Raw genomic sequence first — 26,582 nt, forward strand, 5'->3', positions numbered from 1 at the left:
TGTCGCAGGATGCAAAAATAGTAAAGCTATAGAAGGAAAAGTTTTCTGAAGTGTTAGAGATAATCTATAATGCTATGTTAAAGAAAATTTGCTTGTGATACACAACCCAGTGATAACTGATGCATTTTTATCTTTCAGTGTTTACTGTTTGAGCCAAGGTTTTAATATTTAGATCAATAAACACAGTTTATAATCTGAAGGTTAACTTGGTATTTTTAGCATCAGAATTTGATCCCTTCTCACCACCTCCTCTGCTAGTAGATGCCCTGAGGTGCCATCACCTCACACCTGGATAGTTATAAAAGTCTCTACGCTGGTCTCTCACTTCTTCCCTAGACGTGGCTCCTGGGCTCCGTTTGTCACAGCAGCAAAGTTTTCCTCTCAGATGCGGGTCAGTTTTCCATTTCCCCACTAGAAACTCCCCGTGGCTTCTCATTTTCACTCAGAGCAAAGGCCATGGCCCACACTGTGGCCAAAAGCCCTTCAAGATTGGTCCCCAGCAACCTCTCTGCCTGCTTCTTGAGTCCTTGCTGCCGTTCCAACCATGCTTACTCGCCAGTCATTCCCTGACTACCGGAAGCACTCTCTCCCCTTGTGATCTTTACAGCTGCCATTTCTTCCACCTGGAATGCGTGGCTCTACTGCTCATTTGCTCCAGGGCGTGCTCAGTTGCTTCAGTCGTGCCCAACTCTTTGGGACACTGTGGACTGTAGCCCTCCAGGCTCCCATGCCCAAGGGATTCTCTAGGCAAGAATACTGGAGTGAGTTGCTATGCCGTCCTCCAGGGGATCTTCCTGACCCAGGGATCAACCCCACATCTCTTAGGTCTCCTGCATTGGCAGGTGAGTTCTTTACCACTAGCACCACCTAGGAAGCCCCCAGTTGCTCCAAAATCTCTGCTTAAATAGTCCCTTATCAAGAAGCCTTCTGTGACCACCCTCCATAAAATAGATGATGCCCTCAATATCCCTTTCTTTCCCTTATTCTTTTCATAGAATTATCATCATCTGATATTTCCTGTATTTATCTCTGGATTTGTTAATTGCCAGGCTCCTCCCACTCCTAAACATATGTATGAGGTAGAGACTTTATTTATTTATTTTTGTTTACTTCTTGTGACAGATTGAATTTTCCAAGATGGCTACAAGATCGCCTGTCTTCTTAGAATGCAATATTGACAGTCTTCCATCAAGATATGTGTGTTGGGGATGGTTATGGTTTTCCATTTGAATCTTGGCAGGCCTGTGGCTCTTGACAGAAGTGATTTCCAAGGCTAATGCATAAGAGGAAGAGCTCTTCAGGTGAAAAAAGTATCCTGATTTCTGGTTAGAAACTTCCTTTAGTCTTCTTTATTCTAACGGCAACTCTTGGTTAATTAATTTACATGTTGTACATCCCCTTGTATTTTTAGAAATTTCAGGTTAGCAGTTCCAGCTGAATTTTTAAATAAATATATAAGAGAATAGACAACTCACAAGATCTGAATAAAGGAAAGTTAAGCTTACGGTGGGGGCTTCCCAGGTGACGCAGTGGTAAAGAACCTTCCTGCCAATCCAGGAGACACAGGAGAAATGGGTTCAGTCCCTGGAAACCAACTCCAGTTTTCTTGCCTGGAAAATTCCATGGACAGAGGACCCTGGAAAGCTATTGGCCAATGGGATTGAAAAAAGTTGGCCACAACTGAGCACACACACAAGCTGAATGTAAGGCTTAAATATATGATCTTCTTGAAAGCATTTTTTTAAAGTCATTTTAGTTACATGTACATATTTTTGGCAGATAGAATATTAGTTTGTCTAGACAAAGACTTTCATGAGCAAGAGGCTAAGGTCTGGTATTATCTGTTGATTGCCTTTGTCCTTGCTGTACAGGTATCCTCCATTTTTTGAAAGTTCACTTTGCTCCACTTTGCTTCACTTTGCTTATACGAAAGACTTAACATTGATACCTATTTTCACTAATCTGTAAAAATCTAAAGAGGATTTACATGTTTCTGAAAAGAAGAAGGACGGATGTTGAAGCTGAAACTCCAATACTTTGGCCACCTGATGTGAAAAGCTGACTCATTTGAAAAGACCCTGATGCTGGGAAAGATTGAAGGCAGGAGGAGAAGAGGACGACAGAGGATGAGATGGTTGGATGGCATCACCCACTCGATGAACATAGGTTTGGGTAGACTCTGGGAGTTGGTGATAGACAGGGAGGCCTGGCGTGCTGCGGTTCATGGGGTTGCAAAGAGTTGGACACGACTGAGCGACTGAACTGAGCTGAGAAGCAAAAACAGTGTCTGTTTCGCAGGGGGCTGGTATAGAAGCAGTGGGAATCCTGAGCAGCAAGAGTGGCCGCATCAAGCTCCTTCCCCAGGAGCTACACTCAGCATCTCAGCATCAAGCTGTTATGGTTTTGAACGGTGTGAGCGTCTGTGCTTTAACTAGAGTTCTTCTGTGCATCATTAGCAAGATGTGTCCTAAGATACTTGCTTCTTCGCTTTATGCCATTTTGGCTTATAAGAAATTATTTTTTAGGAATAGCTCTACTTTTGGATAATAGAGGAAACCTCTGCTTCTTCCCAGTTGTAATTACGTACACAGGGAATAGAAAAGCTTTAGCCTAGTTTACATTTTATACTATTACTATAGTAGAATTTTTGACAAAAGAGCAAAGCAAAGCCAAAAAAAAAAATATAGAAAGAAATAATTTTCCAAGTCACCATAACTCACATGAAGTAAAATTGTTTGGAAATGGGCTGTTTTCTCACTAAGAAAGACCCATTACACCTGAGCTGTTTTCCTGTTCACTAACCAGTGTCAAAGCAATGGAGAATTCTGAGATACAACCCTTAAAAATGTCACTCGTGTCCAACTGTGAAAGTCACCCAGCTAGACTGAGTTGCTTTACTTTAGACCTGAAGGAGTCAAGCTTCTGTCTTGGGACATTTCAAAGAGGTCCTGAGTGGCATTTCTTTCCTCATTTTTGATTGGGAGTAGTTCAGTCTTAGCAAGCCTCTACAATCATGACCTTCTCTGTCACCCATCTGGCTGTTGAAGCATGAAACTGGGGTCTTGAAGAGATGTGAGGTAGGAGGCCAGGTTGGCTGCGGGTCGTTTCTCTGAAAACATTCAGGAGCAACAGAGGAAAAGGCCACCCCATTTACAGCAACATCCTGTAACATGTCCATGAGAAGTCCCCAACCCTTTGGGCACGGACAGCTACTGGTCCGTGGCCTGTTAGAAACTGCGGCACAGCAGGAGGCGAGTGGCAGGTGCGCGAGTGAAGCTTCATCTGTATTTACAGCTGCTCCTCATTGCTTGCATTACTGCCTGAGCTCCGTCTCCTGTAAGAGCAGTGGTGGCATTTGATTCTCTTAGGAACTTGGACCCTAACACTAAAGTCAAGGGGGAATATCCTGAGAAAAATAAGTGATGCAGTTGAATCGTCCCCAAACCATCCTCCCCCAACCCCCCATCTGTAGAAAAATTGTCTTCCATAAAACTGGTCCCTGGTGCCCAAAAGACTGGGGACTACTAGTGTAAATTGCCCATCTCTGTATCTCAGAGAGGAAACCTGAGCAACGAGAGATCCCTCAGGGTAGCAGAACCATCTAATAACTAATGTCTTCAACTTTCCTACCACTTTCAATCCCTCAGTTCCTGGGAAGAAATTTCTCCCTTCAGGCAGAAATCTACGTGTGTTCCATGCCCTTACTTTCTCTTTAATCTTGGTGATTTTCTCTCATATTCCTGGGGGCTGACAACAAGTTTACAAAACTGCATGAATGAAATTTAGTGTGGGTTTAAGCAGAGCATGAGGAGTCGGGCAATTGGAGACTGTGTGGCTACTGTGCAAGATTTGGGCTGAGGATCATTTATGTCCCAGTTGAGTTATCCCAGGTGCCTCTGGTGGAGCAGACAAATCTACCACGTGCCAACTAAAGAATGTTACTTGCCACCTGGTTCTACGAGAGTTAGCCATTAGTCACTGCAGTTGCTGACCAGCACACCCTGAAAGGAATTCATGGTGAAGATCAAGAAGGAGGCACTCTGTCCTCTGAAAAAACTGGCAGAACAGGCCCTAAATAGTTAGATATTTTTTTGCATCTTCTCATACCTGGAAAAGCATTAAAATCGTTAACGGAGAAATCTGCTCCTTGTGACTAGAAACTTTTTACCAAAATGTTTTCTTTTTTGAGAAATTTTTTAATTAAAATAAGACAAAATTTTTTTTTCACCATGCTGTGTGGCATGTGGGATCTTAGTTCCCCAACCAGGGATCGAACCCAGGCCCCTGCATTGGCAGTGTAGTCTTAACCACTGGACTGCTAGGAAAGTCCCCTAAAATGTTTTCTAGATTGCATGTACCTCCTTTAGCAAGTTGCATATATGTGCTGACTTCCCCGTCCACCTCTTTGGAGTCGTTCCTCGGAGCTCTCCGAGAGGCTGTCTCCCTGGCTATTGTCCTTAGTAAGTCCCCAGATATAACTGACCTCATCCCTCTCACATTGTCTGTTTTCTTTTTTCAGTCAACACAAGCACTGCATTGTTTTTAAGTCTGGATTCTTTTATTCTTTTCCTTTTAAGTTACTAAACTGTGACATAGTTTGTAACATAGCAATACCTATTGGAAGACCATTCCCCGTCCTGCCTCCCAGAGGAAACACACTTGACCTTTCTAGTTTTGGTATCTTCTAGTGGCTACTAACAGATATCCGAAGAAATTTTCTGTTTTATGATTTGTTAAATATGAGACATTGCCTATGGGTGCTGTCCTATGACAGGTAGAGACTGTTAAATTAATATTTTATTTAAAGTGGATTTTTTTTTTTTAAGACAAAGAGAATGATAAGGCTTGTAGTGGAAGAACACTGCATGACTCTGTTCCTCTCCACTCTGAATTTCTGCTCCCCAGTGTCAAGCACTGTCAATTCTTTTAGCTCTTATTCTGGTATTAATCTTTGAATTTCTCAATAGCATACTTACACCACAATTTGTGATCTTTGCGTTTTAGATATCTTAAATTAAAAAAAAAAGAAGAATAGTTGATTTGCAATGTTAATTTCTACTGTATAGCAAAGTGGTTTAGTTATTCATATACACTTTAAAAAATATTCTTTTCCGTTATAGTTTATCATGGCATACTGAATATAGTTCCCCGTGCTATACAGTTGGACCTTGTTGTTTATCCGCTCAATGTATAATAGTTTGCATCCGTGAATCGCACTCTCCCATCCATCCCTTTCGTAGCTAGCTCCTGCTTGGCGACCACAGGTCTGTTTTCTCTGTCTACACATTGTCTTTTTACTTCCTACTCCAGAAGTTAGATTTCAGTTTTCAGCACATCCTACCACCGTATCTTCCCTACTACATAACCTTTGATTGCTTCATACTCTCAGGAGATTTTTATAGTTTTGGTATAAATTGGTTATAAAATCATTATTATGATTTTGTAAATATTGTTCATAGTTGGGCAACCATTTTTGATTTAATTGTATTTCCTTCTTGAACATTTTTATTGGAGTACAGTTGATTTGCAATGTTGTGTTAATTTCAGGTATATAGCAAAGTGACTCAGCTATGCATATACATATGTTCATTCTTTTTCAGATTCTTTTCTCATTTAGGTTGTCACAGAATATTAAGTAGAGTTCCCTGTGCTATAAATTAGGTCCCTGTTGGTGATCTATCTTATGTGTGTATTAATCCCAAATTCCTGATTTATCCCTTCCCTTTGGTAGCCATAAGTTTGTTTTTGATGTCTGTAAGTCTGCTTCTATTTTGTAAATAAGTTCGTTTGTGTTGTTTAAAAAAATTAGTTTCCACATATGAGTCATATCATATGATATTTGTCTTTCTTTGCCTGACTTCTTTTAGTATGATTACCTTTAGTTGTAGCCACGTTGCTACAAATGGCATTGTTTCATCCCTTTTTTGTGGCTGAGTAGTAAGTGTTCTTGCCTGGAGAATCCCAGGGACAGGGGAGCCTGGTGGGCTGCCGGCTATGGGGTCGCACAGAGTCGGACACGACTAAAGCGACTCAGCAGCAGCAGCAGCAGTAATATTTTGACCCTACTTTGAACGGTAACTGATTGCTACTTCTGCCGTCCTCTTTTGGTCTCACAGACCAGCCCTTGTCCAGCACAGGAGGGAGCTGTACAAGGGTGTGGATACCAGGAGACGGGCTCGTTGGGTCCACCTTGAAGACTGGCTACCATATCTTCTATCCTGGATTCCATGTTCTTTCTTTTGGTGGGCTACATTTTCTGGCGACATCCTGAAAAAGGTTGCCTGGGAAGTAATCTTTTTCAGATGTCACATCTGTGAACTTGTCTTTAATCTGTCCTCATCCCTGAATGAGGGTTTCGGTTTAGAAGTCTAGGTTGAGAGCATTTTTCTTCAGAATTTTGAGGGCTTTATTCTTTATCATGTAGTTTCCAGAGTTATTATTGGCAAGTCTGATGCCATTGTGGATGTTTATTGCTGTGTACTCCTTGTCTTTGTGTTCTTGAAACTTTTAGACTTTTCTCTTTATCCCTTGTATTTTGGAGTTTCATACTGTGTGTGGGATTTTTTTTTCTTCTTCATACATTTGTGTATTGTCCTGGATATGTGATGGGCTCTTTTAATTTGGAAACTCAAGCTCTTCAATTCTGTAAAGTTTTCATTTATTAAAAATAAATTTATTTATTGGTAATTTTCTCAGTTATCTCTTTCTGGGGTCATATTTGTTACATGGTTAATCTGTATTGATTCTTTGCTTTTCTTTGTATTATACTTTCTATTTTTTACCAGTGTTTCTTTGATATGCTTTCTGAAAGATTTTCTCAACTTTATTTTCCAAGACTTTTATTGATTTTTAAAATTCTTCTTTTATTTTTAACTTCTAAGAGCTCCTTTGTTGTTTGATGAATGTTTTTTTCTCTCTCTCTCTTTTAACACTTTGTCCTTCCATTCTACTTTTATCATTTTGTCTAATTTTTTTCCCCCATTGGATGCTTTATGAGAATGTTTGACTTAGTGAAATTGAACTATTAGTGCTGAAGAATGATACATGAAAGCTGATTGGAACTATATGTTCAGAGGCAGGGACTGTCAAGACTTGGGGCTTTAATTTAGGGTAATTGGTTGGTGCTCTTTCATTGATAAATATCTCAACTTAGTATTTATAAATCTTTTTTCCCCCTCTTGGATTGTTTTGTTTTAGGGTGGGTATGCTGGGGGACAGATAACAAACTAGGCTTCAGGATTCTAAGAGCAGAGTCGGGTAAGTGGGGTGGGAAATCTCATCACACTTTGTGCACAATTTCACCTGGTTTTCCTGCCTTAGTGGGGTGTTCCTCAGCTCTGCTGGCACCCCTGAATCTGGAGCTTGTCTGGGTTTAGGCTTTCGGTAAATTGCTAACATGGAGGGAGACAGACAGCTACCTGATTGTACCAGCTAATGGACTTCCCAGGTGGCGCTAGTGGTAAAGACCACACCTGCCAATACAGGTGACATACATGAAAAGATGCTCAACATCACTCATTATTAGAGAAATGCAAATCAAAACCACAATGAGGTACCACTTCATACCAGTCAGAATGTCTGCGATCCAAAAATCTACAAGCAATAAATGCTGGAGAGGGTGTGGAGAAAAGGGAACCCTCCTACACTGTTGGTGGGAATGCAAACTAGTACAACCACTATGGAGAACAGTGTGGAGATTCCTTAAAAAATTGCAAATAGAACTGCCTTATGACCCAGCAATCCCACTGCTGGGCATACACACTGAGGAAACCAGAATTGAAAGAGACACATGTACCCCAATGTTCATCACAGCACTGTTTATAATAGCCAGGACATGGAAACAACCTAGATGTCCATCAGCAGATGAATGGATAAGAAAGCTGTGGTACATATACACAATGGAGTATTACTCAGCTGTTAAAAGAATACATTTGAATCAGTTCTGATGAGATGGGTGAAACTGGAGCCGATTATACAGAGTGAAGTAAGCCAGAAAGAAAAACACCAATACAGTATACTAATGCATATATATGGAATTTAGAAAGACGGCAATGATGACACTGTATGCAAGACAGCAAAAAAGACACAGATGTGTATAGCAGACTTTTGGACTCAGAGGGAGAGGGAGAGGGTGGGATGATTTGGGAGAATGGCATTGAAACATGTTTACTATCATGTAAGAATCGAATCGCCAGTCTATGTCTGATGCAGGATACAGCATGCTTGGGGCTGGTGCATGGGGATGACCCAGATGGATGTTGTGGGGAGGGAGGTGGGAGGGGGGTTCATGTTTGGGAACACATGTACACCCGTGGTGGATTCATGTCAATGTATGGCAAAACTAATACAGTATTGTAAAGTAAAATAAAGTAAAAATTAAAAAAAAAGTACCTCCAGAGTAATTTTTTCAAAATAGGAATAATTGCAAATCATGAAAATCTAAGTTCCACTCAGACCTTTTTTCAAGGGAAAGTTTTATTTTATTCTGTAATTTTGAAAATAATAAATATGTATCTAAGTATTAAAAAAAAAAAGAAATGTGGGTTTGACCCCTGGGTTGGGAAGATCCCCTGGAGGAGGGCATGGCACCCACTCCAGTGTTCTTGCCTGGAGAATCCCATGGACAGAGGAGCCTGGTGGGCTACGGTCCACAGGGTTGCAAAGAGTTGGACATAACTGCAGTGACTTAGCATGCACCCACATGCACACCAGCTAATGGAGGGGACTTAGGATGAGGGGTTTAACTGCTTCGTAGAAAGACTTTGAAACAGTGATGCTCTGGTTGAGGCTTAGCTTCCCTCCAGCCTTCACAAGCACTTCATGTCTCTTGTTTGGAGAACGTGTACCTTGACATTACTGCACATTGAGGGGCATTTATTAGAACACTGGTTTTCAGAGTGTAGTCTCGGGGTCTGAAGGTCAAAAGAATTTATAATGATACTCAGATAAAATTTGCCTTTTTCTCTCTTATACTCCTTTGAGCATATGGGGGAACTTTCCAGAGGCAAGATGATGTGTGATATCACAACAGATTAAATGCAGAAGCAGGTAAGAGAATCTGGCTATCTTCTGCTAAGCCAAACATTACAGAGATGTGTAAAAATGTACAACAAAGCTGATTTTCTCACTATTTTTTTTTTTAAAATAAACAATTATCTTTCATAAAGTATGTTATTCGTGTTACCATGTACTGGGATTATTAATATTGTTAAGTCAGTTAATAAATAAATACAGAAAGTATCAGTTTTGGGTAAATATATGTGTGTGTGTGTGTGTGTGTGTGTGTGTGTGTGTGTGTGTGTGTGCATGCTCGGTCACGTTCAATTCTTTGTGATCCCAAGGACTGTAACCTGCCAGGTTCCTCTGTCCATGGAATTTTCCAGGCAAGAATACTGGAGTGGGTTGCCATTTCTTCCTCCAGGGGATCTTCCTGACCTAGGAATTGAACCTGTATACCTTGGGCCTCCTGCATTGGCAGGCAGATTGTTTACCACTGAATTACCAGGAAGCCCAAGTATGTATGTATGTACACACACACACATACACACACACACACACACACACACACACACACACACACACACACACACTCATGTAAAGGCTTCCCTGGAGGCTCAGATGGTAAACAATCTGCCTGCAAGGCAGGAGACTCGCATTCAATCCCTGGATCAGGAAGATCCTCTGGAGAAGGGAATGGCTACCTACTTCAGTATTCTTGCCTGGAAAATCCCATGTACAGAGGAGCCTGGTGGGCTACAGTCCATGAGGTCGCAAAGAGATGGACATGACTGAGCAACTAACATTTTCACTCATATGTGTAAATATATATTGGCATATAAATTTACCAAAAGCTGTTACTTTTAGTATATGATCAATGTGAACAAAAGTTCTCAGAGGTCTTCAGTACTTTTTAATAGTATGAGAGGGTCTTGAGATCAAAATGTCTGAAGTCGCTGAATTAGAATAATACTCTTGGATTCTTCTTTGGCCTCACTCCTCTCTAGGTGACAAGAACGACTTAATTGAAGAGTTTGGGAGAAGAACTGGGGAGGTAGGGCTCAGCCGTTTCCTCTCACTTTTCCTTTACACGGTCCTCAGTTCTTACACCTAAGATTTGCCTGTCTGTAATAAAGCATGTGTTCTCATCACCCTCTGATGGTGGTCACCTTAGGGCCTGTGGCACTGTCCTGTGATGAGGCTTGAATTGGCCCATCATGGCTTATGATTCTGATTGGATAAGTCTGTCTAATCCAGGAGTGGAATCAGAACATTTGTCTAATTCAGGCATAATAAGCCATGTTTTCTAAGAAGTGCTTTATTTGTAATAAACATTTAACTTTTAAAAAGTTTTAATTTTTGTGATTTTAGACGTACAGGCAAGTTGCAGAAATAGTACAGAGTGTTCTTAGATTCTTTTTGCCCAGTTTCCCCTGAAGTCGATGTTTTATGTAACCACAGGACAGAGTTAGAAAGCCGAGATAGATCATAATATACTGCAATGAACTAACCCACAGACCTTTTGAATTTCATCAGTTTTCCCATAAATCTTTTTTCTGGTCCAGGATCCAATCCTGGGTTTCACATTAAACGTGACATTTTGATCTCCTGCTGCTCTGGTCCTGCATCTGTGTCTTATGCAACGGTAAAATAGTGTGTTCTCAGTCATGTCCAACTCTTTGCGACCCCATGGACTGTAGCCCACCAGGCTCCTCTGTCCATGGGATTCTCCAGGCAGGAATACGGGAGCGGGTTGTCCTTCTCTCCTCCAGGGGATCTTCCCAACCCAGGGATTGAACCCATCTCTCTTGCATCTCCTGCACTGGCAGGTGGATTCTTTACCACTAGCACCACCTGGGAAGCCCACATCTGTGTCTTAACCAGTTGTATATTCAAGTGAGAAAAAGAGAGGTGTTGTTTGTCAGCCTTGTCTCAGCACTTCCAAATGTTGAATCTTTCTAGAATTCTGTGGTATGAAGGGATTAGTTCTTATCTTCTTCCCCCTATTCCCCACTATGGTACTTTCTGCCTTCTCCCTTTGACTATTCAGTTGCCTCAAGTCCACAGCTTTTCCAGCTTCCAGAACTTTGTTGCTATGTTTCTTCTGCTCCTTTCTGCCCTCCTGTTTCCTGCGGTTTGCCTTTTGGGTGACTTGTACTCTCTCCCACAGTCTAGAGTCAGTTGCTAAGCCCCACTCGTACTCTGAGAACTTGGGAGTGAATATATTTTTCTTCCCTTGATGTTATTATGGGGGCTTCCCAGGAGGCACAGTGGCAAAGGATCTGCTTGTCGATGCAGGAGATGTGGGTTCGATTCCTGGGCTGGGAAGATCCCCTGGAGTGAGAAATGGCCACCCACTCCAGTAATCTTACCTGGAGAATCCCATGGACAGAGGAGCCTGGTGGGAATCAGCTACACTGAATGACTGAGCACACACACACAGTGTTATAATTAGTTGGATTTTAGTAAGAATCAGCAATAAATAAAAGGTTTAATCTTCTTATTTGATTAGAAATCTGACCCTGATAGGTAAGCCCCAATTTGTACATTATTTTTCTTTTCAGTTGAAAACCTCATTGAAATACCTTTAATGACTTGTATACTTAAAGCTTTATAGTCACTTTTAAGGCAGACAAAACTATGGAAAAATTAGGGAAAAATTGGGTAACTTTAAAACTAATTTTAGATTTATTTATTTGTTGTAAACAAACACTTGTAGTCCATGATTACAATGCTTTTTGTAGTTTACCTTGAATTTCTTAGCTTAGAATCAAAAGCCGTGCCCAGACATGGGTTTTTATCCTTTAGGCTTGGCTGGCATCATGGTGCCTCCAGCTACTCAGTGATCAGAAATCACTGTAGTCTCTCCTAGTCTCCTCCTCCTTCAGTTTCTAAAAAGGAAGAACTGCTGGAAGGAGCAAACACTATCTTATCTCTGGTTCCCAGCTCTCAACTTTCTCCTATCATTTTCTCACACTCAGCTGAAAGGGAAGAGTGAGATTATGGCTGTGTTATACTTGTCAGTAAAGTATTTTTCTATTCTTAATTACTTTTTCTTTAATTTGAAAGAAATCAGGTTTGTTTCAGTTTATAGCAGTTGTAAGGAGAATAAAATATTACCTTCCTATCTTTTGTATTAAAATTTTACCTTGATATAGCCATTCCTTGCCCTTATACTTTGCTTATTATTTTATCTACTGTTTATTTATTATTGAGGCATAGTTTATTTATAGAATTGTACAAATTTTAGGTATACAAGATAGTGATTCATAATTTTAAAGTTTATATTCTATTTGTAATTATTATAAAATATTGGCTATATTCCCTATGCTGTACAATATATCCTTGTATCATTTATTTTATACATAGTAGTTTGTATCTCTTAATTCCTTATCCCAATCCTGCCAGCACCTCCTTTTTTTTTTTTTTTTAACCACTGGAGAGTCTGTTTCTTTCTTGCTGTATTTACTAGTTTGTTGTATTTTTAGATTCCACATATTAGTGATACATATAGTATTTGTCTCTCTCTGTCTGACTTATTTCAATGAGCCTAATACCTTCCAAGTTCAACCATGTTGCTGTAAATGGTAAAATTTCATTCTTTTTAATGGCTGAGTAATATTCCATTGTATGTATGTATGAAAATACATACCATATTTTCTTTATCCATTCATCTGTCAATGGACACTTAGTTGCTTCCATATCTTGGCTATTGTCAGTAATGCTGCTGTGAACATTGGGGTACATGTATTTTTATATTAATAAACAGTGTGCTACATTATTTATCATATGTTCAAAAATTGCATCTATTACTTCCTCTTGGGGTGGAATGAGGATGGAGAAGGGAATGTAGGGGATGGTTTCCTTGACTGTGATGCTTTATTTATTAAAATATTAAGGTCTGGAGCACATAGGACAAAATATTTAATGTTTATTTTGGGTGGTGAAGATGGGTATTTATAATGCTGTTTTTACTCTTTGGTATTAAAATTTTTTTGCAAATTCATAACCCTTTTTTAAAGTTGTATATAGCTTGATTTTACTAGGAATCATAGTGACTAACTACATGATCTTCTCTCATTGGGGAATGAATCACTTTCCATAAGTGAAAGGATTCTAGCCCATTGAAACTTAATTTTTAGGTCAAGGCTATGGTTTTTCCAGTAGTCACGTATGGATGTGAGAGTTGGACTGTGAAGAAAGCTGAGCACTGAAGAATTGATGCTTTTGAACTGTGGTGTTTTAGGTCAAGGCTATGGTTTTTCCAGTAGTCATGTATGGATGTGAGAGTTGGACTGTGAAGAAAGCTGAGCACCGAAGAATTGATGCTTTTGAACTGTGGTGTTGGAGAAGACTCTTGAGAGTCCCTTGGACTGCAAGGAGATCCAACCAGTCCATTCTGAAGGAGATCAACCCTGGGATTTCTTTGGAAGGAATGATGCTGAAGCTGAAACTCCAGTACTTTGGCCACCTCATGCGAAGAGTTGACTCATTGGAAACGATTCTGATGCTGGGAGGGATTGGGGGCAGGAGGAGAAGGGGACGACAAGATGAGATGGCTAGATGGCATCACCGACTCGATGGACGTGAGTCTGAGTGAACTCCGGGAGTTGGTGATGGACAGGGAGGCCTGGCGTGCTGCGACATGGGGTCACAAAGAGTCGGACACGACTGAGCGACTGAGCTGAACTGAAGCGTTATTTTCCAGGTCACATCTACCTTGGAAAAGCTTGGGATGGTAGAAACAACTACAAAGCAGTATTTCTATATATTTGTTCTCACTTGGTCTTCAGAAATTTCAGCCTTCTCAAATTTGGTGAAATGGTCTGTGTGTGGTAAGTTGTTTCAGTCGTGTCTAACTCTTTGCGACCCCATGGACTGTAGCCCACCAGGCTCCTCTGTCCATGGGATTCTCCTGGCAAGACTACTGGAGTGGAGTGCCATTTTCCTCCTCCAGAGGTCCCTGAGAATTATCTATAAAATCAAAGCACAATAATAACAACATTAGAATATATGCAAATCATGACTCAAATATAAATATTGCCCAAATCCAGAAGCAGGAAGTGCAATACAAAACTGCCTCTTTTAGCATGTCAGAAAGTTATGAATTAAGTTGAATTAATACATTATAAGAAAAAACATGTCAGTCAGAAAAGAAAGTAGATGATCAGTAATGGAAGTCTGCAAAGTTATGGAAGTTGACTTGCCCTAACATCTCAGCTGTGCCCAAGAGACGTTCTCCTGGCCTGCGGACTTCATCTCTCTGGGGACAAGAACAGCTTTTTTGAAGTGACACAGCTAACAGGTCCCCACATAGAAGAATCAATCCCATTAAACATCAGGACTTAAAGACAAGAGGTGCTGATTTAATTCTATGATCACTAAGTTAACAGGGTACAACTCGAGGTCCCTTTGGCAGTTAAATTTCTTGCTTTAAAGACATTGGTTGCATTTAGATTTATATATTAGTCATTTGTATGCAGGGTTAATTTGAGTGTATCCATTGAAGAATGATCTGCTTACTCTCTGATTATGAAAAAGATCAATTAGTTGAGCTTGCAAATTTGAGAGAAAGGATTCTGGAGAAGTATGAATTCACTGAAGTACCAATATGAAGATTCTTGGTAGCAGACTCTCATCTTGGCCCCACCCTACCAAGACAGATAGCCCACAACCAAAGTAATGCAGTTACATTAGGACATTTAGAATACAGTAAAAAATCAGTCACAATTTCACTAATGTTACAGTTTTGATGTCATTTTTACTTTTGAGGGGTTTACATGTAGTGTGTGTGTGTGTGTGTGTGTGTGTGTTGTGTGTGTGTATATATATACACACAACACACACCAATGTTGTATATATGTTGTGTATATATATATATATAACTGAGGTCCTGAATTTTTTAAAATCAAAATGGTAACTTTTATTTTTTTATTGAAGTATAGTTGAAATATAGTTGATTTACAATGTTGTGTTATTTTCTGCTCTATAGTAAAGTGATTCAGTTATACCTATAAATACATTCTTTTAAAATATTCTTTTCCATTATGATTTATCCTAGGATATTTATTAATGATCTAGTTCTCTGTGCTATACAGTAGGACCTTGTTGTTTATCCATTCCATGTAGAGTAGCTTAAATCTGCTGACCTAAGCTTGTACGCCATCTCTGCCCAACCCCTTCCCCACTGGCAACCACAGATCTGTTCTCTATATCCACGACTCTTTCTGTTTCACAGATGGGTCCATGTCTGTCACATTTTAGATTCCACACGTAAGTGACATCGTATGGTGTTTGTCTTGCTCTTTCTGACTGACTTACTTAGCATGATAATCTCTGGTTGCCTCCATGCTGCTGCAAATGACATAACTTAGTTCTTTTTTATGGTTGAGTAGTATTCCATGGCAATGGCACCCCACTCCAGTGTTCTTGCCTGGAGAATCCCAGGGACGGGGGAGCCTGGTGGGCTGCCCTCTATGGGGTCGCACAGAGTCGGACACGACTGAAGTGACTTAGCAGCAGCAGCAGCAGTATTCCATTGCAAATATGTACACATCTTCTTTATCAGTTTGTTTATCAATCAGTGGACATCTAGGTTGTTTACATGTCTTGGTTATTGTTAGTGCTGATATGAACATAGGGGTTGCACGTATCTTTTTAGATTAGAGTTTTGTCTGTATATATGCCCAGGAGTAGGATTGCTGGATCATATGGTAATTCTCTGTTTAGTTTTCTGAGAAACTTCCACACTGTTTTCCATGTTGGTTGCACCCATTTATATTTCTACCAACAGTGTAAGAGGGTTTCCTTTTCTCCACATCCTTTCCAGGCTTTGTTGCTTATAGAGTTTTTACTGATGGCTATTCTGACCAGTGTGAGGTGATATTTCATTGTAGTTTTGATTTGCATTTCTCTAATAATTAGTGATGTTAAGCATCTTTTTTATGCGCCTATTGGCCATTTGTATTTCTTCTTTAGATAAATGTCTATTTAGGTCCTCTGCCCATTTTTTGATCGGGTTGTTTGTTTTTTTGTTGTTGAGTTGTATGAGCTGTTTGTATATTTTGGAAATTAAGCCCTTGTTTGTTGCATTGTTGGCAAATATCTTCTCACATTTTGTAGGTTGTCTTTCTGTTTATGGTTTCTTTTCCTATACCAAAGCTTGTAACTTTAATTAGGTCCCATTTGTTTATTTTTGTCTTTGTTTCTATTGCCTTGGGAGTCTGACCTAAGAAAACATTGGTACAATTTATGTCAGAGAATGTTTTGCCTATGATCTCTTCTATAGATCTTGACTTTTTAATGAAATATTCCTTTTTTTGTGTACAGTCATTTCATAAATTTTTATTGAATTGATACTATATTCTAGGTATTGCTTAGGTCCTGGGTGGATAAAAGCTTTTGCCTTCAAGGAATGTCCCTTCTAAAATGAGGGAGAGAAAATAAATAAAGGAAACATTAAACAAGTGGCATGTCTGATGGCAATCAATGACATGAAGAGTAAGTAAGGCAGTGGAAGGAAGGAGAGAGTGATGGATGTGGTCCAGGAAAGGGTATCAGGGAAGACTCCTCAGAGGAACTGGTGCTGAATGAAGGTCTGACTCACTTCTCAAGAGAATACATTATTAAATGAAAAGAGGGAAGATCTAGAGTGAGTTAGATTTGGGGTTACTGATGTGTATTGCTAAAGACCAGTTTATTTCTTCAGGCTTAGGAGTGGGTTAGATATATTATGGCTATTAAATATTTATCAGCTCTGGCATTTTAGAATATTGGACATATTTATTATCTCAAAATACAGGCATGTATATTTGTATGCACACTCAGTGGACTAGAATGGAAAGAGTAATGTGTAAGTGTGAATGCTTCCATGTAAGAAAGATTCACTGGACCCTCCTGAAAAATTCCAGATTTTTCAAGAATCTTACTCTCTCTCTGTATATTAAATACTCAAGTAAAGGAACTGATTTTCATGCCCTGAATTACTAGATATAATCACACTCCTCCTAAGACTTTCCTATTCATTACAGAATCTTCACTTTGTATTCCCCAAATTAGAGTCTAGGTTCATGTCCTTGATAAAGTTTTCACAGTTAGTTGACAGCCATCTGAATCAGATTTATGATGAGGTGATTTTTGACTGTCCTATTTCCAGCTAATCTCTAGTTCACCTAATCAATGCTTATCAAGCGCATATTATGTGCCAGCTATTAGGAGTTGAGGCCAGAGATGGAAGACAGAATCTGTATCCTGACAGAGCTCTAGCAGCGGAAACAGTCAGCATGGCAGGTCAGGGGCTGTGATGGAAACAGCGCAAGGCGTGGAGAACAGGAGGCCTGGGTAGGCAGCCTGTGAGGCCTCGAGAGCCCTCATTTTAAAAGGAGACACGATATCAAGGGCACATGCCATAATTTAGTTAGCAGTTCCCTTATTTTTTGTGCCTGACGATTGCTTCTAATTTTTCATTGATATAGGTTAGAAGCAATTTCACTTCTAGATATGTGCACCAAAGAATTGAAAGCAGGTACTCAGACAGATACTTGTACACCAGCATTCACAGTAGCGTTGTTCGCAATAACCAGAAGGTGGAAACAATAAAAATGCCCAAGAATGAATAAATGGATTAAAAAAATGTGACATATATATGATATGTATTATATGCATTCTGATGCTGGATACAGTATGAACAAACCTGAAATATTAGGCTAAATAAAATAAGCTAGACACAAAAGGACAAATATGATTCCACTTATGTAAAGTACATAGATTAGTCAAATTTGGAGACAGAAAATAGAATAGTGGTTACCAGGAGCTAACCACTCTTGAGGAGAAGGGAATGGGGAGTTATTGTTTAATGGGTACAGAGCTTATGTTGAGAATGATGAAAAAGTCCAGGATATGAATAGTGATAATGGTTGCATGACAATGCTAATTTTCTTAATGCCACTGACTATGCACCTAAAATTAGTTAAAGTATATATATATCTTTTATCACAGCTTTAAAAAAAAAAAAGCTATGATGGTATCCCAGTGCATATAGGAAATACATATATCCTAATATGTAATACAAATTTCCCAGTATTTGGATTATTTCCTTATTTTAGACCTTAGAAGAAATCTTCCTGGATCAGAGTTTATGGCATGTAATAAATGTCACCAAATTGTTTTGTGAAAACAGCTGTGCAGGTTCACAGCTCTCAGGCACACATATCAGTGCTGATGTCATTATTCACGTGCCAGCCTGCATCCCTGACAAAAGGGAAGAAAATTGTTTTGAAAATTCACCAGTGAAGGACTAAGCCTTGAGTTAGGATCCAGATTAAATTATGAATTAAAAAAACGGTGCTTTGTTTTAATATGCACTTCTTTATTAGTGAGGTGTGGTGTTGGAGAAGACTCTTGAGAGTTCCTTGGACTGCAAGGAGATCCAACCAGTCCATCCTAAAGGAGACAAGTCCTGGGTGTTCATTGGAAGGACTGATGTTGACGCTGAAACTCCAATACTTTGGCCACCTGATGCGAAGAGGTGACTCATTTGAAAAGACCTTGATGCTGGGAAAGATTGGGGGCAAGAGGAGAAGGGGACAACAGAGGATGAGACAGTTGGATGGCATCACTGACTCGATGACATGGGTTTGAGTGAACTCCAGGAGTTGGTGATGGACAGGGAGGCCTGGTGTGCTGCGGTTCATGGAGTCACAAAGAGTCGGACATGACTGAGTGACTGAACTGAACTGAACTCTCTTTGTATTTTTTTTTTAACTGATGTATTTCCTATTGTGTAGGTTCTCTGGTTTCTTAGAGTATTTTAAAATTCATTTCTCACTTTAAGACAGCTTAGCAAAATACACACACAAAAACAGGGTGTTTTAAAAGTCAGAAAATTGAAGCAGAGGGAAACTAATGGTAGAAAAATAAAATGAAGACAAGGTAAGTTATTAAATATGGAGTTTACTGAGGGATCTGACTAGAGGAAGGCAACACATTTGTCACTGAGTTTTCTGGAAGCTAATGGAAAGAAAGAGAAACAAGATCCATAGCTTGATGGGTTCAGCCAACATTTGGTTGGTTAACATCACCTTAATTCCTGGTATAGATTCTGAAACAGATTCTTCCTGTGGGTTCATATACTAGACTGCATAGAAAAATCATAGGAGCCATATTTTCCAACCCACCTGATTTTGCAAAACCTCTTCATTGCCACTCAACAGGTGGAGACTCTTTCCTCCTCTCCCTCAGCCTGGGCTGGCTTGGAACTGCTGGTCTGGATTAATAGAACCTGGCAGAAGTAAGGCTTCATGACTTCCGAGGCAAAGCAGTGAAGGGAAACCCAGTTCCCACCTGGCTCTCTTTCTTGGAACAGATGCCTGGGAAGCCTGGAGCCCACATATGAAAAGTCTGTGCACCTTGAAGTTGCCATGATGTAAAGACCATGTGATGGAGATAAAGAGATGCATCCAATCAGATGGAGCTGAGTGGAAGGAGATGAGCCATCCCTGCAGAGGACTGCTGAGGTTGCAGATTCATGAGCCAAAATAAGTTTTGTTTTTTCTTTTTATATTTTTTTGGTGTGGACCATTTTTAAAGTCTTCACTGAATTTGTTGCAATGTTGTTTCTGTTTTGTTTTTTTGGTCCAGAGGCTGTGGATCTTAGCTCCCTGCAGGACTGAACCTGCCCCCCTCTGTATTGGAAGTGCAGAGTCTTAACCACTGGACCTCCAGGGAAGTCCCTCAAATAAGTTTTATTTGTTGCTTTAACCTGGTGTGTTTTAAGGTGGTTTGTTATCAGTAAGTAACTGGGAAAGTTTATTTACAGAAAATATAGAGGGAGGGGGGTTCAGGATGGGGAACACGTGTATACCTGTGGCGGATTCATGTTGATGTATGGCAAAACCAATACAATATTGTAAAGTAATTAACCTCCAATTAAAATAAATAAATTTATATTAAAAATAAATAAAAAAATAAAAATCTGAAAAAAAAAAGAAAATATAAAACTCTAGCAACTTCTCTTCCTTGGCTGATGCCTGTGAAGTTGGCAGTCATCTCCGACTCCGCATCTTGGCTGCTCTCAGACCCTTCATGAAGTCCAATGATCACCAAAAAGAGGGCCACAAAGTTCATCTGACATCTGTCAGACCAATATATACACATTTAAGCAGAACTGGAGGAAACCAAGAGGCACTGACAATGGGGTGTGCAGGAGATTCAGTGATGCCCAACATCAGTTACCTCAGCAGCTAGAAAACAAAGCACACGCTGCCCAGCGGCTTCCACAAGTTCCTGGTCCACAACATCAAGGAGCTTGAAGTGCTACTGATGTGTAACACATATGTCACTGCTCTGAGACTGCTCAAAATGTCTCCTCCAAGACCCACAAAGCCACTGTGGAAAGGGCAGCCCACCTGCCCACTGGAGTCACCAATCCTAATGCCAGACTGTGCAGCTAAGAAAATGAATAGACAGCTCCTTTGCACATTTTGTTTGTGTTAATAAAACTGTAAAACTCAGACAAAACAATAACAAACAAAACAAAACAAAAAATTCAGCAGCAGTGTTTTACAGCATCAGTGTGCCAAACACATATGGGGTTGAGCTGTTGGGCTCTGTACAGGCTGAAGCTGGGAGCTCCAGCGCCCATCAGTGAAACAATTCTATTGGTTTTGTAAACAAAGCAGTTTGAATGCCTTTGAACCTTCCTGCACATTTTTGGAAACCGTGTCACTCTTGTTAACAGTATACTTATAGTGTGTTCTGCTTAGAAATAATCTTTAATACAAATATTCAGAGCTTCTTCTTAAAGACCATTTAACTCTCACAGAGAACACCTTAAGCACAACAAACAGCTTCCTGGTATAGGCTTATATTTATTTGATGGCAAACTATAGGATATTCTAGACTTTTTTTTGGATGAAGAATTCAGATGAACCAGAAAGAGATTCCAGGTACCTGCTAAGAGCTCAAACCAAATGTGCATAATTGGGATCTATTGTTGGAAGGATAGTGAACTTTTGGGGAGGTCTGATTCTTTCTCCTCCCTCTGATGAATGTTAAGCTCCTATAATTGGCAAGCTCTCCATGGGGAGGATCCAACAGAGGGGAAGAAAGTCTGGGTCTACCCAGGAAAATTGTGACTGACTGAAGCTTTACATGGGACCTTTGCCTCCATGGTCCTGTTTACTGGTCTTCCAAAATTTCTATTGGATGGCAAATTCCTTTAGAAAAAGGGGGCAAGTTTTATTATAGCTGTGGAAGCTGGCAGAGAATAGCAGTCAGTTATGTTAAGGATGTGAGAATGGACCCGGGGTCTAGAGAGGCTGGATCTAAACCCTGCTGGTGCTACTCACTAGCCGAACGACTTCAGGCAACCTAGCCTCTCAGTGCCCCAGTTTTCTCCTCTATAGGAGTGCTCATAAGGGAGCAAAGGTTAAATCATTTTGAAGTCTCGTGAATAGTCTGTGGACAGTGACTGTAGCCATGAAATTAAAAGATGCTTGCTCCTTGGAAGAAAAGCTTTAACAAACCTTGACAGCATACTAAAAAGCAGAGACCTCCCTTTGCTGACAAAGGTCAGTATAGTAAAAACTATAGTTTTTCCAGTATCATGTATGGATGTGAGAGTTGGACCATAAAGAAAACTGAGCACTGAAGAACTGATGCTTTGGAACTGTGGTGCTGGAAAATACTTACGACAGTCCCTTGGACAGCAAGGAGATCAAACCAGTGAATCCTAAAGGAAATCAACCCCGAATATTCATTGGAAGGACTGATGCTGAAGCTGAAGCTTCCATACTTTGGCCACCAATGAGTGAAGAGCTGACTCACTGGAAAAGACTCTGATGCTGGGGGAGAGTGAGGGCAGGAGGAGAAGGGGGCGACAGAGGATGAGAGTTTAAGCAAACTCCAGGAGATAGTGAAGGACAGGGAAGCTGGTGTGTTGCAGTTCATGGGGTCACAAAGAGTTGGACACAACTTAGCGACGGAACAAGACTAGTGTGTGGCATAGAAGTGCTAAGCGTCAGCTGCTGGCGCTACTACTGCTACCGCTTATTAATTTTTTATTGGAGTATAATTGCTCTACAACGTTGTGTTAGTTTGTGCTGTACAACAACGTGAATCGGCTGTATGTATACATAGATCCTCTCTCTCTTGATCGTCCCCCTCCCCATCTTACCCTTCTAGGTCATCACGGAGCGCTGAACTGAGTTCCCTGAGCTACACAGCAACTCCCCACTAGTGATCTATTTCACACGACACTACAGCTACTATTCCTACTACATATTAGTGATGGGCGCTCGGTGAAGCTTGCTAGGTTTACATGCTTTGATCCCCTCTGTTCAGCTTTCATCTTCTACCTCTTGAGTCTTCTGCCCATCCCAGGCTGTGGGTGCTGTGGCTGCTGCCTCACCCTCGGTGACCAGGTCAGCCAGTTTGCCCTGGCAGTTTCACCACCGAGAGTTCATCATCACACACTCCAGGCCACCCCCCCCAGCTGCCAGTCAGTCCCACCCCATCCTGACAGCATTTTTCTGAACCTTCCATCAGTTTAGAGATACACACTGGAAAACACATTGTGTTTCTATCATGGCTCCTATCAACAAAGAGTTCATTGTGTTTATTTAGCTCTGTGTCTTTTTCCTATGCTTGTAGTAAAAATATTTGGTGGAAAGAATTGCTTTTTTTTGTTGTGTTGTATGTGGTGGACGTTGTGCTTGTCTTTTGAAGATTTGTGTTGTGAGCTTTTGACATAATCTCTCTCTCTCGTGGGTTTAGGATCTTTTGGTGGAGATGTTTGTGTTAAGTCGAGTCAGTCTTGTCCAATTCCTTGCGACCCCTGACCCCAGGCTCCTGTGTCCATGGGATTCTCCAGGCATGGCTACTGAGTGGGTAGCCATTTCCTTCTTCAGGGGATCTCCCTGACCCAGGGACCGAACCTGTGTCTCTTAATGTCTTCTGCGTTGGCAGGTGGGTTCTTTACCGCTAGCACCACCTGGGAAGGTGGAGATGAGCAGAGTGTAAAGTTTAACCCCTGTGGTTGAGTTTTTGTCAGCAGTTTTGTGTCAGACAGTTTAGCACTGACTTGGTTGGCTCTTTGGTCTCCTTGTGTACTAAACAGAGCGATGGCTTGGGTGTCAGAAGACCTTGACTGATGCATCAATCCCTTGGACAGTTCATTTCAGTGGAGCCTCAGTTTTCTAATTTGTAGGAGTGGCGCAATGATATCTCTCAGAATTATTTGAGGGTTTAATGAAGTGAAATGAAGTGAAGTCGCCCAGTCGTGTCCGACTCTTAGTGACCCCATGGACTGCAGCCTACCAGGCTCCTCCATTCATGGGATTCTCCAGGCAAAAGAGTACTGGAGTGGACCACCATTGCCTTCTCCATGTGGGTTTAATACAGTTATTCTTATCAGGCTCACTGCTAGTGAGGAGGGCTTTGTGATGATGAGAAAAAGGTTTTCCCACCTTCAGGCAGACACAGCCCTGTCCCCAGGATCTGCCCTGTGAGTGAAGTGTGGGTTGTGTTCCCTACTCATCCTCTTAGCTGGGTGAATGCTCTGGTACAGGTCACAAGTCATACAGCTGTGTGCACAGACTCCAAGGCTTCTAAAAGTTTAGTTTGTAATGATAGAATGTCATACATACACTGGGAATTATTATTAATGGTACATTCTGTTTCTCAAACACTGTCCTATCTATTTGTCTATCTATCATCTGTCTATATCATTTAATCATTCTAATTTTCACAAAGGATTTGAGATGGCATTGATTAAATCACAGAATCACAGCTAATATTTGCATAGCACTCTTTCATTGATCTAAATTCCTCTGTTTCATCCTCATAATGGTCTTGTGAGGAGAGTATCCTGTCTCTCACTTTACAGATGAACCAGCTGCGTCTCAGACACACATAATAAATGGTACAGTCAGGATGCAAACCCAGGTTTTTTGGCTTATACCCATGTTCTTTTACCAATATCATGCCATCCAGTCAGGTTGTCACTATGATAAAGTACGATATGACAGAGCTATTTTTTATTTTCTGTGCTATATCTCAAAATTGGAGCTGCTCGCCAGTAATTGAAACTGAACAACAAAAAAAATCAAAATCTATTATTATAAACACAATAGAGACATACGGAATTTGTCCTCTCTTGGTTTATGTGCTATCTTTAGCTGTTAGGGAATTTAATTTTTATACGAGAGAAGCCGTGCATTCAACCAAAGGGATGTGGATTACATAGAAATGAGCTATGCTTAAAAGGGACCCACATAGCCAGAGAAAAGGGAAGAAGAGGACAACATTACTACCTGCAGCTTCAGTAATCACTAGCTTCGTTTATTACGACCACTATCTATTGCTGTGTAAATATATCACATATGATCTTATACAAGGGGGATTTCCGTAAGAAGTATTCTGCTTAAGCACAATTGGATTTCAGATAAATCCCATATATCCGTTTCATATCACCCTTTGTTACAGGATTTCAAAATGCTTGTGAAACACTAAGGAAATGAAATGATATCTAGTCTCTTATCAAAAGAGCAAGAGTATTGCATTGATGGTTATGAGAAACAGGAGCAAAGAGATATTTCAAAACTGCATGTATGCCACTCAGAACCACAACCCTGGGTTTCAGAAATCACCTACTGTTAGGTATTTTCTTAGGAAAGATAGAGTTCCATGATTTGTTTTGCTGTATTCAGTACTGTTTTAACCTCATTTTTATTGTTCCGAGTAAGCATTGTACTGTATATTTCCGTGATACCAGATTTTGGGAAACTTTACAAAGGAAATTGAATCTATTTCCATAATTCCAGGTCCTGGTTTTTTTCTCTTTTTTTCCCTATAGGATGAAGGTAATGGTTGTCACCTCAACTCTGGAAAAATGCCAAAGTCACATGGCTTTCAGAATAAAGAGAGCCTGCTTCTTGTGACTGATGTTAAAGTACAGGAAGAAAGAGATTGACCCTTCTTGTAGCTCTTATTGGGGAACAAGACATACGCCCACACTCTAGTCTAAATTTGTCATTGGTGTCTCAAGAGACATGATTTGATTTGTGGCAATACCGAGTCCAGATTACAGAGAGCAAGAAAGCCCATATGGTGCTTGGCATCTTGGCAAGAAACATGAGTTAGATAGGAACTTGTTGGTTTTAATCTCAAACAGTTCTCATAGAATTCTTTTCACATATAAGGAAGCTTTAGAATAGTTTAGTCCAACATCTTTGTTTTCTATGAGGAAACTGGCTTCAGAGTGGTGAGATGATTTGCCTGGTGGTGATACCAAAACCAAGGCTAGAGGGCACCAGCCAGTGGGTCTCTCACCATACCATTCAACCACTTCCTTTCCTCTTCAAGGTGAAGACTAATGTATTTACTAAAAAATCAGCATAGATAAGATTTATTTAGAATTTTTGGGGGTTATTTTGGGCACTGTGCTTTAGATTTATCTAGAATTTGTTGCGGTATTTTGGGCACCGTGCTTTCTGCATTATGTCATTGAATCTTTCTGAAATGCTTTGACTCTACTAAGCTATTGTTGCTTCTGTTTACCTACCTTACAGATAAGCAAACTGAGGCTTACAGAGTTAAAGAAGGACCTTGATCAGAATCATACACCTCTGAGAACCAGAATTTGAGCCCAGTCTTTCTCAGAGACCTCACTCTCAACTGCCCCCTGACACTCACGCTCTTTGCTGCAGTTTCTTTGCTCTGATTCTCCTTGGAAAGGAATTGAGCATCAGCCCAAGTGTTGGAGCCCAGGGGGAGAGAGAGCACTTCACTCGTGAAGTGGTTACTTACTGTCTCCTTTCTCTTTTTTCTTCTCTTCTTTGTCCTTCTTTCTACAACAGTCTTTCCTTTTACATTCTCAAAACTAGAGGCCGTTTCTGACTCGAATTCCCATTTCCAGCTCTGGATTTCATCTGAGGTTTGCCTTCTTGTTTTATTTATACATTTGATTGTAAAGATCCTTAGGCAGAGATTTTGCTGTGTTTTTTGTTGTAGTCTTATTTATTGTATAAGGCTATGTATACTTTGGCACACACATAAATATTAACATAATAATGTTACATAGATTGTAGGAGATTTATATGCAGTCATTCTTTACAAAAAGCAGGTAGTTTGTTTGATTGCTTTTGTGAGAGAGGTTAGAAGTGGGTCCCTCAGCTTTTCTCAAACTTACGCACGTTCCTTCTATTGAGGGCAAAGAAAATGTATTTTCCCTCTGACTTTATTGAAGTTTGGCAGGTAGAGAACATGCATGTTTAAGAAAATGCACTGTTTGTGGGTGAGGGACGTAACAACGAGGTACTTTGTGCCTGAAAGCATTTCTGCAAAGTGCTAGGGCTTGATTTATGGTGTGAACATTGTTTGGAGGATGATAAATATGCAATGTGGATTCTGTGTTGATCCCAGCAATCCAAACTGCACAATTTCTTTGCATCCAGGGTCACTCAGTAAGTGACATTCGTCTGCCTGTAGCTGGGTACTGATTTGCTTCCAAGTGTGGTTCAGGCATGTCCAACATAGCTAATGAACCAGGGGCTGGATGAATTGAAAATTTCAATTTATTTTCTTAG

General features: G+C 40.4%; 1 pseudogene; it reads left to right on the forward strand.

The window, feature by feature from the left end:
* The window catches only part of LOC138094063 (large ribosomal subunit protein eL32-like), an 83,849-nt pseudogene extending 63,390 nt beyond the window's left edge, over positions 1-20,459 (forward strand).
* The last annotated feature ends 6,123 nt before the right edge of the window (positions 20,460-26,582 follow it).

This window comes from Capricornis sumatraensis, chromosome 17 (genome assembly GCF_032405125.1).
Source record: "Capricornis sumatraensis isolate serow.1 chromosome 17, serow.2, whole genome shotgun sequence".
Taxonomy (NCBI): domain Eukaryota; kingdom Metazoa; phylum Chordata; class Mammalia; order Artiodactyla; family Bovidae; genus Capricornis; species Capricornis sumatraensis.